Raw genomic sequence first — 16,422 nt, forward strand, 5'->3', positions numbered from 1 at the left:
TCATATTTTGTTTTTGCATTGTGTCTACTGTAAGATAACTTTTTCATGGCTTAATCCACTAATATAAATTGATAGTTTCATCAAAATAAGCAAACTATGCATCAAAAACAGAATCTGTCTAAAACAGAACAGCCTGTAATAATCTGAACATTCACCATACTTATGATACTTGAAAAATTCTACCAAAATTAGGAAAAATAAACAATTTTTATAGGAAGACAGTGCAAAAAGAAGCAGAACCATTTGGCGTTCCAGCTAAAAATGTAAAATCGCGCACTACAGCCAAAGTTTCTGTCCTGCACCGTACAAACCATCAAGCAAATGTAAACATCCTAAAGGCAAATCTTGGCACATTATTTTTATAATACAATGGGATTGTACAAGGGGATAATTATTTTTGTTGAAAAGGTTCTGTAATCAAGATTCACAAAGTTGTCGTGAGCATGAACAAAGTTCAAGGAGCTCTCCCACTTCAACAATGCTTGTCTTTCTCACTTTCACTTTCCTTTTTGAAAAGTTTTGGATTCCCCTCTTTATTTTTGTTGTTTTTAAACTATATGAAATCACTCAACAGAAATAAATGACTCTCTAAAACTTCCGGGTTGTCTCCCTGGCAGCGCTTTCTTTAAAGCCATTAAGCTAGGCATATAGTGCTCAAGTAGTGAATCCACCCGGATCCCAAGGTATATCAAAGCCAATTTTAATTAACAATGATTTGTAATTTAGTAGTGAGCACAAAGCAACATATATCAAGCAATGACGAAGTCTAAATCTCTTCCTATGCATCAGCATGTCATAAAATAACAATTCATGCACACCTAGTAAAGGCCAATGCATAGTATAAACAGTTTCTTGCAATTTTATCATGTTGGAAACATAGAGAGGTGGAGATATAGTTCCTCTCTCATAATAATTGCAAGTAGGAGCAGCAAGCACATGCATATTATATTTATCAAAATCATCATGTGCAACGGTAAAAGGCAACCCATCAATATAATCCTTAATAAGTGCAAACTTCTCTGATATAGTATAATCGAGAGAATTCAAAAAGATAATAGGACTATCATGCATGGGTGCAATAGACACAATTTCATGTTTATCATAAGGAACTATAGCAAGTTCATCTCCATAAGCATAATTCATATTGGCATCTTGGCCATAAGCATAGCAAGCATCATCAAAAAGGGATATTTCAAAAGAATCATAGGGATCATAACAGTCATCATAGCAATCATCCTTCGGTAAGCACGAAGGGGAATTAAACAATGTATGAGTTGAAGAGTTCCTCTCATTAGAAGGTGGGCACGGGTGATCAATCCGCTCTTCCTCCTTTTGTTCTTCGCTCTCCTCCTCATCTTTTTAATACAATGAGCTCACAGTGTCACCAACTTCTTCTTCCATAGATTCCTGCAAAATATTAGTCTCTTCTTGGACAGCGGAGACTTTCTTAATAAGTGCATTAATTTCATAATTGTATTCATAATTCTTATAGCAATATTTGAGGATAGCTAAATTTTCAGATCTATAACAAGCATCATCAATATCATCAAACTCTTTAAACATAGATTCAATTTCATAAGCACCCATAAAAGCAACAAATTCTTCTATTTGTTCCACATCATAGTAATCATATATACCTCTAGCATAAGAAGCCAAGGTTTCATTATCATTAAATTTGCATGAAAAGGGGAGGTGTGGAGAATTCATCCTAGAGCAACAAGTATAATCATATTCCGAGCATAGTTGTCTAGCATACCACTTCAATATATAAATTTGATCCCATAATAGTTTCCCTTTTGTGTCAAGCGATAATCCTAAAGTATTCACGTTGATCCAACGTTACTCCCATTACCTAATTGAATGGGGTTTTCTCAGGATTATTAAAGTAGTACATAATATCTTTCACATAACCAGCATCGAGGATTTTAGGAGGTTCCCCATATCTATGAGCAGCAAGTACACCTAATTTGTTTTGGTATTTCGTGTTCCATATCCATAACTAAAGATAAAGAACAACTAAGAACAACAAATAAAAATTACTTAGTGATAAAGCAAACAAGCACACACGAGAATATTCACCCCACGCTATTGCTCCCCGGCAACGGCGCCAGGAAAAGGTCTTGATAACCCACAAGTATAGGGGATCGCAACAGTTTTCGATAAGTAAGAGTGTCAAACCCAACGAGGAGCTAAAGGTAGAACAAATATTCCCTCAAGTTCTATCGACCACCGATACAACTCTAGCACGCTTGACGTTCGCTTTACCTAGAACAAGTATGAAACTAGAAGTACTTTGTAGGTGTTTTCGGAAAGGCTTGCAAGAAAGTAAAGAGCATGAAAATAAAACTAGGGGCTGTTAAGGTAAAGAAGCAACTAAAGTAAATATAGCAAGTGTGGAAAAGTGGTGGTAGGAGTTGCGAAATTGTCCCTTAAGCAATTGACTACTTTACTAGACCGATAGCAAGTATTATGTGGGAGAGGCCATTGCTAGCATGTCATCCCTTACTTGGAATTCTATGCACTTATGATTGGAACTATTAGCAAGCATCCGCAACTACTAATGTTCATTAAGGTAAAACCTAACCATAGCATTAAGATATATTGGTCCCCCTTCAATCTCGTATGCATCAATTTCTATGCTAGGTTGAAGCTTCTGTCACTCTTGCCCTCCAATACATAGTCCTATCAACATACAACTAACCCTAGGGTGTGATCCACGCGCGCAATCATATGATGGGCACCAAAGGACAGCAACATAACCACAAGCAAATTAAATCAATCATAGCAATTCATCAACCACCGATAGGACAACGAAAATCTACTCGGACATCATAGGATGGCAACACATCATTGGATAATAATATGAAGCATAAAGCACCATGTTCAAGTAGAGGGTACAGCGGGTTGCGGGAGAGTGTACCACTGTAGATAGAGGGGGGAAGGTGATGGATATGTTGGTGAAGATGGTGGAGGTGTTGGTGAAGATCGCGGTGATGATGATGATGGCCACAACGGCGTTCCGGCGCCACCGGAGGAGAGGGGGAGAGGGGCCCCCTTCTTCCTCTTCTTCCTTGACCTCCTCCCTATATGGGAGAAGGGTTTCCCCTCTGGTCCTTGGCCTCCATGGCATGGGAGGGGCGAGAGCCCCTCCGAGATTGGATCTGTCTCTCTGTCTCTCTCTGTTTCTGTGTTCTCAGATTCTTCCTTTTCACCGTTTCTTATATTCCCGAAGATCCGTAACTCCGATTGGGCTGAAATTTTAACACGATCTATATCCGGATATTAGCTTTCTTGCGGCGAAAGAAGGGCTCCAACCGCCTTACGGGGTTGCCACAAGGGTCAGGGGCGCACCCCCTACCTCGTGCCCCCCTTGGGCACCATCTCGCGATGATTCCACTTCCCAAAATTCATAAATATTCCAAAATAAATCTCCGTCAGTTTTTATTCCGTTTGGACTCCGTTTGGTATGGGTTTTCTGCAAAACAAAAAACATGCAACAAACAGGAACTGGCACTGGCCACTGGATCAATATGTTAGTCCCAAAAATAGTATAAAAAGTTGCCAAAAGTATATGAAAGTTGTAGAATATTGGCATGGAACAATCAAAAATTATAGATAGGACGGAGACATATCAGACCCCATTCCAGCACCCAGCTGGAGGGGGGATCCATCACTGGTGGCCATCTTCATCATCCCGGCACTCTCCATGACGAGGAGGGAGTAGTTCACCCTCGGGGCTGAGGGTATGTACCAGTAGCTATGTGTTTGATCTCTCTCTCTCTCTCCATCTCGTGTTCTTGATTCGGCACGATCTTGATGTATCGCGAGCTTTGCAATTATAGTTGGATCTTATGATGTTTCTCCCCCTCTACTCTCTTGTAATGGATTGAGTTTTCCCTTTGAAGTTATCTTATCAGATTGAGTCTTTAAGGATTTGAGAACACTTGATGTATGTCTTGCATGTGCTTATCTGTGGTGACAATGGGATATTCACGTGATCTACTTGATGTATGTCTTGGTGATCAACTTGCGAGTTCCGTGACCTTGTGAACTTATGCATAGGGGTTGGCACACGTTTTCGTCTTGACTGTCCGGTAGAAACTTTGGGGCACTCTTTGAAGTTCTTTGTGTTGGTTGAATAGATGAATCTGAGATTGCGTCATGCATATCGTATAATCATACCCACGGATACTTGAGGTGGCATTAGAGTATCTAGGTGACATGAGGGTTTTGGTTAATATGTGTCTTAAGATGTTATTCTAGTACGAACTCTAGGATAGATCGAAAGGAAAGAATATCTTCATGTTATTTTACTACGGGCTCTTGAATAGATCGATCAGAAAGGATAACTTTGAGGTGGTTTCGTACCCTACAATAATCTCTTTGTTTGTTCTCCGTTGTTAGTGACTTTGGAGTGACTCTTTGTTGCATGTTGAGGGATTGTTATATGATCCAATTATGTTATTATTGTTGAGAGAACTTGCACTAGTGAAAGTATGAACCCTAGGCCTTGTTTCAACGCATTGCAATACCGTTTTCGCTCACTTTTATCTTTAGTTACCTTGCTATTTTTATATTTTCATATTACAAAAACCTATATGTACCATCCATATTGCACTTGTATCACCACCTCTTCGCCGAACTAGTGCACCTATACAATTTACCATTGTATTGGGTGTGTTGGGGACACAAGAGACTCTTTGTTATTTGGTTTCAGGGTTGTTTGAGAGAGACCATCTTCATCCTACGCCTCCCACGGATTGATAAACCTTAGGTCATCCACTTGAGGGAAATTTGCTACTGTCCTACAAACCTATACACTTGGAGGCCCAACAACGTCTACAAGAGAAGGTTGTGTAGTAGACATCAAACACCCTCACTTAGCCATAGGTGTTTGACAATAGAAAAGTAGGCGCAACCCCTAGTATTCGTTAGTCCGGACTAGGGTGTTGTAGACACCTGATCGGGTGAAGGCCGATCCATCGCATAATGCAGAAAAAATCGCAAGAGATTTTAACCTTCGAATAGCTGACCAGCTCACGCTGCATCATGACAGTTAGTTTTTGGCTTTCTCTACTGAGGTTCTCATCCGGATAAACCAGGACACAATCGCAGTAGTTATCCCTTTACTACCCTAGCCAATAGAGCAGAACGTAAGGTAGTAAGCACAGGAGCCGGGCAACCCAACTATTGACCAAAGACATGATTCAGAGCCGACGCATATAATGCTAAATTCGGGGGGCCGAACTATACTGTAAAAGTGTTCAGACTTGTTGCCGTGGTATGGAGCACAACGAGGCTCCTGGAAAATCAAGGTGTACCAAAGTTTACGGATGCAATCAATAAGAATAACGAAATAAAATGAAGTAGTAAGCCAGTGCCACACATTGACATAGTTCTTCAATCACTGCCACCAAGCTACAAGAGCTTCGTGATGAACTATAATATGCAAGGGATGGATAAGGCAATTCCCAAGCTCTTCGCAATGCTAAAGGCTACGGAGGTAGAAATCAAGAAGGAGCATCAAGTGTTGATGGTCAACAAGACCACCAGTTTCAAGAAGAAGGGCAAAGGGAAGAAGGGGAACTTCAAGAAGAACAGCAAGCAAGTTGCTGCTCAAGTGAAGAAGCCCAAGTCTGGACCTAAGCCTGAGACTGACTGCTTCTACTGCAAAGGGAATGGTCACTGGAAGCAGAACTTCCCCAAGTATTTGGCGGAGAAGGATGGCAAAAGTGAAAGGTATGTTTGATATACATGTTATTGATGTGTACCTTACTAATTCTCGCAGTAGCGCCTGGGTATTTGATACTGGTTTTGTTGCTAATATTTGCAACTCGAAATAGGGGCTACAGATTAAGCGAAGATTGGCTAAGGATGAGGTGACGATGCGCGTGGGAAATGGTTCCAAAGTGGATGTGATCGCCGCCGGCACGCTACCTCTGCATCTACCTTCGGGATTAGTTTTAAACCTGAATAATTGTTATTTGGTGCCAGCGTTAAGCATGAACATTATATCTGGATCTTGTTTGATGCGAGACAGTTATTCATTTAAATCAGAGAATAATGGTTGTTCTATTTATATGAGTAATATCTTTTATGGTCATGCACCCTTGATGAGTGGTCTATTTTTACTCAATATTGATAGTAGTGATACACATATTCATAGTATTGAAGCCAAAAGATGTAAGTTTAATAATGATAGTGCAACTTATTTGTGGCACTGCCGTTTAGGTCATATTGGTGTAAAGCGCATGAAGAAACTCCATGCTGATGGACTTTTGGAATCACTTGATTATGAATCACTTGATGCTTGCGAACCATGCCTCATGGGAAAGATGACTAGGACTCTGTTCTCCGGAACAATGGAACGACCAACAAACTTATTGGAAATAATACATACTGATGTATGCGGTCGGATGAGTGTTTATGCTCGTGGCGGGTATCGTTATTTTCTGACCTTCACAGATGATTTGAGCAGATATGGGTATATCTACTTGATGAAACATAAGTCTGAAACATTTGAAAAGTTCAAAGAATTTCAGAGTGAAGTGGAAAATCATCGTAACAAGAAAATAAAGTTTCTACGATCTGATCATGGAGGAGAATATTTGAGTTACGAGTTTGGTCTTCATTTGTAACAATGCAGAATAGTTTCGCAACTCACGCCACCTGGAACACCACAGCATAATGGTGTGTCCGAACATCGTAACCGCACTTTATTAGATATGGTGCGATCAATGATGTCTCTTACTAATTTACCGCTATCGTTTTGGGGTTATGCTTTAGAGACAGCTGCATTCACGTTAAATAGGGCACCATCGAAATCGGTTGAGACGACACCTTATGAACTGTGGTTTGGCAAGAAACCCAAGTTGTCATTTCTTAAAGTTTGGGGTTGCGATGCTTATGTGAAAAAGCTTCAACCTGATAAGCTCGAACCCAAATTGGAGAAATGTGTCTTCATAGATACCCAAAGGAGAATGTTGGGTACACCTTCTGAGGGAGTCCTGGATTAGGGGGTGTCTGGATGGCCGGACTATACCTTCAGCCGGACTCCTGGACTATGAAGATACAAGATTGAAGACTTTGTCCCGTGTCTGGGAGGGACTTTCCTTGGCGTGGAAGGCAAGCTTGGCGATACAGATATGCAGATCTCCTACCATTGTAACCGACTTTGTGTAACCCTAACCCTCTCCGGTGTCTATATAAACCGGAGGGTTTTTAGTCCGTAGGACAAGATACACATCAACAATCATACCATAGGCTAGCTTCTAGGGTTTAGCCTCTCCGATCTCGTGGTAGATCTACTCTTGTACTACCCATATCATCAATATTAATCAAGCAAGACGTAGGGTTTTACCTCCATCGAGAGGGGCCGAACCTGGGTAAAACTTCGTGTCCCTTGCCTCCTGTTACCATCCGGCCTAGATGCACAGTTCGGGACCCCCTACCCGAGATCCACCGGTTTTGACACCGACATTGGTGCTTTCACTGAGAGTTCCTCTGTGTCATCGCCGTCAGGCTTGATGGCTCCTACGATCATCGAGGTGATGCCGTCCAGGGTGAAACTTGTCTCCCCGGACAGATCTCTGTCTTCGGCGGCTTTGCACTGCGGGCCAATTCACTTGGCCATCTGGAGCAGATCGAAAGCTATGCCCCTGGCCGTTAGGTCAGATTTGGAAGTTTAAACTACACGGTTGACATCCGCGGGGACTTGATCTTTGACGGATTCGAGCCACTGCCGAGCGCGCCGCGCTGCCACGACGAGCATGATCTAGCTCTGCCGCCTAACAGTGCCCTGAAGGCCGCACCCGCATCGGCTTCGACCCTTAATTCGGAGCCAACTGCGTCGATCGAGGATGGGTGGTTGGACGCCGCCTCGGGGGCTGCGATCCTAACGGCGATCGAGCCGAACACCAGCCCCACACTCCGCGAGACTCGTGATTCCAAGGAGCCGGACTCCTCTCCGGACTCCGAGCCATTCGCGCCTCTGCCGATCGAATCCGATTGGGCGCCGATCATGGAGTTTACTGCCGCGGACATCTTTCAGCACTCGCCCTTTGGTGATATTATGAAATCACTAAAGTCTCTCTCTTTATCAGGAGAGCCCTGGCCGGACTAAGGTCAGCAAGGTTGGGATACGGACGATGAAGAAATTCAAAGCCCACCCACCACCCACTTTGTAGCCACTGTCGACGATTTAACCGACATGCTCGATTTTGACTCTGAAGACATCAACGATATGGACGCCGATGAAGGAGACGATAAAGAACCAGCGCCTATCGGGCCCTGGAATGCCACCTCGTCATATGACGTATACATGGTAGACGCACCAAAAGATGGCGACGAGGAGCGGAAGGACGCACCGAAGGCTTGTTCCCTCGAAAAGCAGTCAAAGCGGCGACGCAAGCGCCGCCCCAAATCCCGCCTCGACAGAAATAGCGATCACACAGACCCAGTGCTAGAGCAGGGAGAACCGCTGCCGGACAACGGCAATCCGGATAATCAAGCCGAACAAACAAATCCTATCCAGGATAATGGTCCGGATGACGTAACGCCGGACAGGCACCCGGAGCAGCAGACTGCCCGTAAAAGGCTTGTCGCCACCGCGAGGAGTCTGAAAAAGCAGAAGCAAAGGCTCAAGGCTGCGCAAGACACACTCCACATCAGATGGAGAAAAATACTCAACACAGCAGCGGGGTACGGCGACAATCGCCCCTCCAAGAGCTACCCAAAGCGGAAGCTGCTACCCGAATTCGATGAGGAGGCCTCAGACCCCCCACAACCAAATATCAAAACAGCCACCTGGTCGGATAGACGACCCCTCTACCAACACAAAGCGGCATACAATGCCGCTCACAATACAATAAGCGACCCATGCGAGGGCTCGCACCCAAAGGACGGCGCAACAAGATCCATCTATGGACCACGTGAGCACGCCCCAGCATACAATGCAACACAACAAACATCCGAACAACGCGGTACACCCAGCTACAAGGGTGGCGCACACCCCCTATGTTTCACTGATGAGGTGCTGGACCATGAATTTCTAGAGGGATTCAAGACCGTAAACATAGAGGCATACGATGGAACAACAGACCCTGGGGTCTGGATTGAGGACTACATCCTCCACATCCATATGGCTCGAGGAGATGATCTCCACGCCATCAAGTACCTACCCCTCAAGCTCAAAGGGCCAACTCGTCACTGGCTCAAAGGCCTACCCGAAAGCTCCATTGGAAGTTGGGAAGAGCTCGAAGACGCCTTTCGGGCAAATTTTCAAGGGACTTATTTCCGACCTCCGGATGCGGACGATTTGAGTCATATAACTCAACAGCCCGGAGAGTCAGCCCGAAAGCTTTGGAACAGGTTTCTTACTAAAAAGAACCAGATGGTCGACTGTCCGGACGCCGAAGCCTTGGCAGCTTTCAAGCATAGCGTCCATGACGAATGGCTCGCCAGACACCTCGGCCAAAATAAGCCGAGAACGATGGCCGCACTAACAAACTGTAACACCCTCGATGCGACTATATCTCCCACGTGTCGAGGCACGACTTAGAGGCATAATCGCATTGAAGGCATATGTCGCAAGTCAGGCAATCATCACAACATCCCATGTAATATAGATAATAAAAAGGGATAACATAGTTGGCTTACACTCGCCACGTCAATCAAGTACATAAATAACATTACATCATCCAAACACTCATGGCCCGACTACGGCGCCAAAATTAAAGATAACCCAACATGCGACACGGTCCCGATCACCCCCAACTGGGCACCACTACTGATCATCAGGAAAGGAAACATAATAACGTTGAGAGTCCTTGTCGAACTCCCACTTGAGCTCGAGCGCGTCACCTGGAGCGGAATCATCAGGCCCTGCATCTGGTGTAATAGTAATCTGTGAGCCACAGGGACTCAGCAATCTCGCACCCTCGCGATCAAGACTATTTAAGCTTATAAGTAAGGCAAGGTAAAAATATATGTGGAGCTGCAGCAAGCGACTAGCATATATGGTGGCTAACTTATTCGCAAAAGAGAGCAAGAAGAGGAGGCAAAGCGCGAGCGAGAAACTAAAGGACAACCTGCGCAAACATTACTCCAACACCGTGTCCACTTCCTGGACTCCGCCAGAAGAGGCCATCACGGCAACTCACACGGTTGATTCATTTTAATTAAGTTAAGGTTCAAGTTATCTACAACCGGACATTAACAAATTCCCATCTGCCCATAACCGCGGGCACGGCTTTCGAAAGTTCAAATCCCTGCAGGGGAGTCCCAACTTAGCCCATGACAAGCTCTCACGGTCAACGAAGGAATAGACCTCGTCCCGAGACGTTCCGATCAGACTCGGTATCTCAGTTCTTCAAGACACTTCGACAGGTTAAAACAAGACCAGCAACACCGCCCGAATGTGCCGACAAATCCCGATAGGAGCTGCACATATCTCGTTCTCAGGGCACACTCAGATAGGTCAAGCAACGAGTAAAACCAACCCTCGAGTTTCCCCGAGGTGGCCCCGCAGGCTGCCTGGTTCGGACCAACACTCAGAGGAGCACTGGCCCGGGGGGGTTTAAATAAGATGACCCTCGGGCTCCGGAAACCCAAGGGAAAAAGAGGCTAGGTGGCAAATGGTAAAACCAAGGTTGGGCATTGCTGGAAAAGCTTTAATCAGGGCGAACTATCAAGGTGTTCCCATTATAACCCAACCGTGTAAGGAACGCAAAATCCGGGAACATAACACCGATATGACGGAAACTAGGGCGGCAAGAGTGGAACAAAACACTAGGCGAGAGGCCGAGCCTTCCACCCTTTACCAAGTATATAGATGCATTAAGATAACAAGATAATATAATGACATCCCAACAAGTAAATAAATGTTCCAACAAGGAACGGCCTCCAATCTTCACCTGCAACTAGCAACGCTATAAGAGGGGCTGAGCAAAGCGGTAACATAGCCAATCAACGGTTTGCTAGGACATGGTGGGTTAGAGGTTTGACATGGCAATTTGGGAGGCTTGAAAGCAAGTGGTAGGCATCATAGAATTGGCATAGCAAAAGAGAGAGCAATCTAGCATAGCAAAGATAGTAGTGATTTCGAGGGTATGATCATCTTGCCTGCAAAGTTGTCAGAGTTGACTGGATCCTCGAAAGAAAACTCAATGGGCTCCTCGTTAGCGAACTCTTCTCCCGGCTCTACCCAAACAAGACAAACAAGCAACAAGGACACAATCAACCACATGCAAGGATCAAACAATATGATGCAAGGATGGTATGCTATGCGGGATGCGATGCGGGATGCATATGCAAGAATTGACAAGGGATGCATGAATCTGGCCTCAACTTGGGAATCCAAGTGTTCCACTGGAAAGATGAGATGAAATCTCTTGAAAACGATATAAAGAACGCCGGAATCGGAGTTACGGTTTGGAAATGGCAAGCGATTCAAATATGACCACGATCTGCGATTTACAGCAAGTGGCCATCTAAATGCAATGAGATGAACATGCTACAGCACTCAAACATGACAACAAAATACATGGCAGGGATGCATTCAAGATGCTTAACAAAAGTATAGCACTGAGCTATGGCCAATTCATCCATTAACAGGTTCAAACAAGCATGGCAAAAATGCATATGACAAACAGATCTCAGACTTAGTGAAATTAACACTTGTCTGGGATTTCAGATCAGGTAGCCCTCTTCGGAGCAACAAAACTACATGCTACAGGACCTGAACATGGCAAAGTAAAGCATGACATGGAGCTACTCAAAAATCTTAACAAAAGTCCCTTAGTGACCTTGAGCCAAAAGGGATCAGAAAATACAATTGCAAGCATGTGAACATAGCAAAAATATAATCAGTTTTCAGACTTAGTGAAAACTGGAGCATGCTGAAAACAGATATCAAGTAGGCATGGTGACGAGCTCGATGCACTCACTACGGTGCAAGTCATGACTATCTAAGCATACACCCATCAAGGACACACAAAATGCAAGCTAGCCATGGTAAGAACAATAACATAGCATGCACGGATCAACTACAACAACATCGGCAAAATTGCAAACAAGTTGACAATCTGCCCAGATTCACAAAGTAGCAAAAGTAGAGCTCGATTGACTCAAGCTAGGGTGCTCCATAATTGAAAACAAAGACATGGATGGATAGAGCACTACAAGATTAACAAAACATCCTTACTGATCATTCTCAAAAGAGGCACGGATCACTAGGAAACAATAAGAACATATGGCATCATGAACTAAACGGCTCAAGGACTTAGTGGAATTGCTAAGTCCCTGAAATCAGAATTACCAAGTGCCTCACTTGGCAAGCTAGCACTAGACACCACACACATCGCAAAAATACATGGGCTGCACCTCTGGAGAGATGGCAAAACCCTTAACAAAACATATGTAGAGCTCATGGGCATAACATGCACACAATAATTATGGCAAAACTGACAAATATGCAAATGGAGTAGCAGATCTGACAATTAACTCAAGTAGCCCTCTTCTAACAGCATTTCGGGCATCAAGATGAACTCAAATGAAAATGATGCAATAGAATGAAATGATGTACTCTCTGAGACAAACATTTTGATATGTTATATGCCCAAATCGAAGCTACGGATGAGGAGATACGATGCTATGAACATGGGCACTTGAGCTAGGGTTAGGAGGGAAAAAGTCAACCGAAAATTCCAGATCTGAGATTTGCACGCAATCCGAGGTTGGTCGGGAGGTTCGCCGGAGTTCCTGTACGCCGGAGCTCGCCGGAGAACTCGGGGAAGCAAGGGTCGGCCGGATCTCGCCGGATCCGGGCCGGGCGGCGGCGTGCGGCGGGCGGGCAAGGGCGCGCGGCGAGGCGGCGGCGGCGAGGCGGCGCAGTCAAGGCGGCGGCGCGGCGATGACCGGGCGGCGGGGCGGCGCGGTCCGGCCGAGCCTCGGGCGCGAGGAGGCGGGGCGAGGGAGCCGGCCGCGGGGGCCGGCGGGCGGCGGAGGTGCCACGTGGCAGCCTGCCACTGGTGCGGGCGGGCGGCGGACGGTGTCCGGCCGGCACAGACGTGTCCGGCGCGGTGCGGTGGATTTTTAGGGTTAGAGGAAGGGGAAGATCCGCGAATTTCGGGAGGGGACTTTAAATAGAGGTAGAGGGAGCTAGGAGAGTCCAAATGAGGTGCGGTTTTCGGCCTCGCGATCGTGATCGAACGCTCTAGATGATGGAGCAGGTTTAGGTGGGTTTTGGGCCAAATTGGAGGGGTGTTGGGCTGCAACACACACGAGGCCTTTTTGGTCCCTCGGTTAACCGTTGGAGTATCAAATGAAGTCCAAATGGTACGAAACTTGACAGGCGGTCTACCGGTAGTAAACCAAGGCCACTTGGCAAGTCTCAGTCCAATCCGGAAATGTTTAATCCCCACACACGAAAGAAAGCTAGAAATGACCACCGGAGGAGAACGAAGCGCCGGAATGCAAAACGGACAACGGGGATAATGCTCGAATGCATGAGATGAACACGTATGCTAATGCAATGCACATGCTGACATGATATGAGATGCATGACAACGATAACAACACACGGAGACAAAAACCCGAACCCGAGAAAAATAAAATAACTTAACGCCGGAAATGGCAAGAGTTGGAGTACAAATTGGGAAAGTTACATCCGGGGTGTTACAACACTCCACCACTACGAAAGGATCTCGTCCCGAGATCTAGGACTGAAAGAACGCCGGGTACTCAGAACGGAGGTGATCCTCACGTTGCCAAGTAGCTTCACGGTCGAAATGGTGTGACCACTTGACTTTGAGGAATTTGATTGACTTATTGCAAGTCTTGCGTTCAGTCTCTTCAAGAATAGCAACTGGGTGCTCACGATAAGAGAGATCTTCTTGGAGCTCAATGTCCTCGAAGTTTACGGTGTGGTCCGGAGTCTTGAAGCACTTTCGGAGCTGAGAGACATGGAACACATTATGAACATTTGCAAAGTTTGAAGGAAGCTCGAGTTGATAGGCGAGATCGCCTCTCTTGCTGACAATCTTGAAAGGTCCCACGTATCTGGGGGCAAGCTTCCCTTTGATACCGAAGCGACAAGTACCTTTCATAGGAGAGACGCGGAGGTAAACATGATCTCCGATCTCGAAAGCCAAATCATGGTGCTAACTATCATAGTAGCTCTTCTGACGGGATTGGGCTGCTTTGAGGTTATCACGAATGACTTTGCACATTTCCTCTGCCTCTGTGATTAAGTCATTACCCAGAAGCTGACGTTCATCGGTTTCAGACCAGTTGAGAGGGGTACGGCACTTCCTGCCATACAGAATTTCAAATGGGGCCTTGCCCGAACTTGCTTGAAAACTGTTGTTGTAGGAGAATTCAGCATAAGGAAGACAATCCTCCCACTTCATGCCGAAAGAGATCACACAAGCCCTGAGCATATCTTCAAGAATCTGGTTGACACGCTCGACTTGACCGCTAGTTTGAGGATGGAAAGTTGTGCTGAAGCGGATGTTGGTGCACATGGCCTTCTGAAAAGAATCCCAAAACTTGGAGGTAAAGATGCTGCCACGGTCTGAAGAGATCACCTGTGGAATACCGTGCAGAGAGACAATTCGAGAGGTGTAGAGCTCCGCCAATTGAGATGCAGTGATTGACTCTTTGATAGGCAGAAAGTGAGCCACTTTGGTGAGTTTGTCGATGACAACGAATATAGCATCATTGCCACGCCTGGACTTTGGAAACCCAGTCACGAAGTCCATTTCAATGTGGTCAAACTTCCATTCTGGAATGGCAAGAGGTTGGAGGAGACTAGCTGGCCTTTGGTGTTATGCCTTCACTCTTCTACAGACATCACACTCATTCACGAATTGAGCAATCTCGCGCTTCATTCGAGTCCACCAATAAGCCTGCTTGAGGTCCTGATACATCTTCATACTCCCATGGTGGATGGAGAGGAGAGAATTGTGAGCCTCGTTCATGATCAATTTATGAAGTTCACCTTTGGGTACCACAATACGATCCTCGAAGAAGAGAGTATCCTTGTCATCAAGGCGGTAGCACTTGTACTTGGGTTGACTCTTGGCAATCCCAATCTTCACCTTTTTCACCATAACATCAAGAAGCTGAGCTTGGCGAATCTGATCTTCTAAGGTAGGAGAGACTTGGAGGTTGGCGAGGAAACCTTGAGGAACAACTTGCAGATTAAGTTTGCGGAAAGCTTCACAAAGCTCGGGTTGATAAGGCTTGAGAATCAAACTGTTGCAATAAGCCTTTCTGCTCAATGCGTCAGCAATCACATTGGCCTTGCCTGGAGTATACTCGATACTCGGATTATATTCTTGAATCATTTCGACCCATCGAGTTTGCCTGAGGTTGAGATTAGGATGAGTGAAGATGTACTTGAGACTCTTGTGATCAGTGAAAATGTCCACTTTTCTTCCCAATAAGAGATGTCTCCAAGTCAAAAGAGCATGCACAACTGCCGCCAACTCGAGATCATGAGTGGGGTAGTTATTCTCATTAGGCTTCAACTGGCGAGAGGTATAAGCAACAACTTTCTTCTCTTGCATCAACACTGCACCGAGACCTTGGAGAGAGGCATCACAAAAGACCTCGTACGGCTTGGATTCATCAGGCGGAGTCAGAACTGGAGCAGTGATCAATTTCTCTTTCAAAGTGTTGAAAGCAATGTCACACTCCGGATACCAAACGTACTTGACGTGCTTCTAGAGAAGATTAGAGAGAGGCTTCGCAATCTTAGAAAAGTTTTCAACGGATCTTCGACAGTAGCTTGCGAGACCGAGGAAGCTACGGAGTTGCTTCACGTTCTGAGGAGGTTCCCAATTCACAATTGCAGACACCTTCTCAGGATTCACGGCAATGCCCTTGGCAGAGATGATATGACCAAGATACAGAACCTCATCGAGCCAAAATTCACACTTGGAGAACTTGGCGTAGAACTGATGTTCCCTGGGCTTATCGAGAACCAAACGCAAGTGCTTGGCATGATCTTCCTTGTTCTTCGAGAAAACCAGAATGTCGTCGAGATAGACCAAAATGAAGTCATTGGTGTAGGCATTGAAGATGAAGTTCATCATGCGAGAGAACGTCGGAGGGGCGTTGACGGGGCCAAAAGACATGACAGTGTATTCATATGAACCATAGCTTGTCCTGAAAGCCGTCTTGGGAATATCTTGCTCACGGATTCGAATCTGATGATAACCCATACGGAGATCAAGCTTGGAAAATACTTGGGCACCTTTGAGTTGTTCGAACAGCTCGTTGATGTTGGGAAGTGGGTATTTGTTCTTTATAGTCTTCTTGTTCAATGGACGGTAATCAACACAAAGTCGGTCCGTTCCATCCTTCTTCTTCACAAAAAGAACACCACAACCCCACGGAGAAGAACTAGGCCGAATGAAA

The sequence above is a fragment of the Triticum urartu genome, chromosome 5A (assembly GCF_056163025.1).
Source record: "Triticum urartu cultivar PI428250 chromosome 5A, HENAU_Tu73, whole genome shotgun sequence".
Lineage (NCBI taxonomy): Eukaryota > Viridiplantae > Streptophyta > Magnoliopsida > Poales > Poaceae > Triticum > Triticum urartu.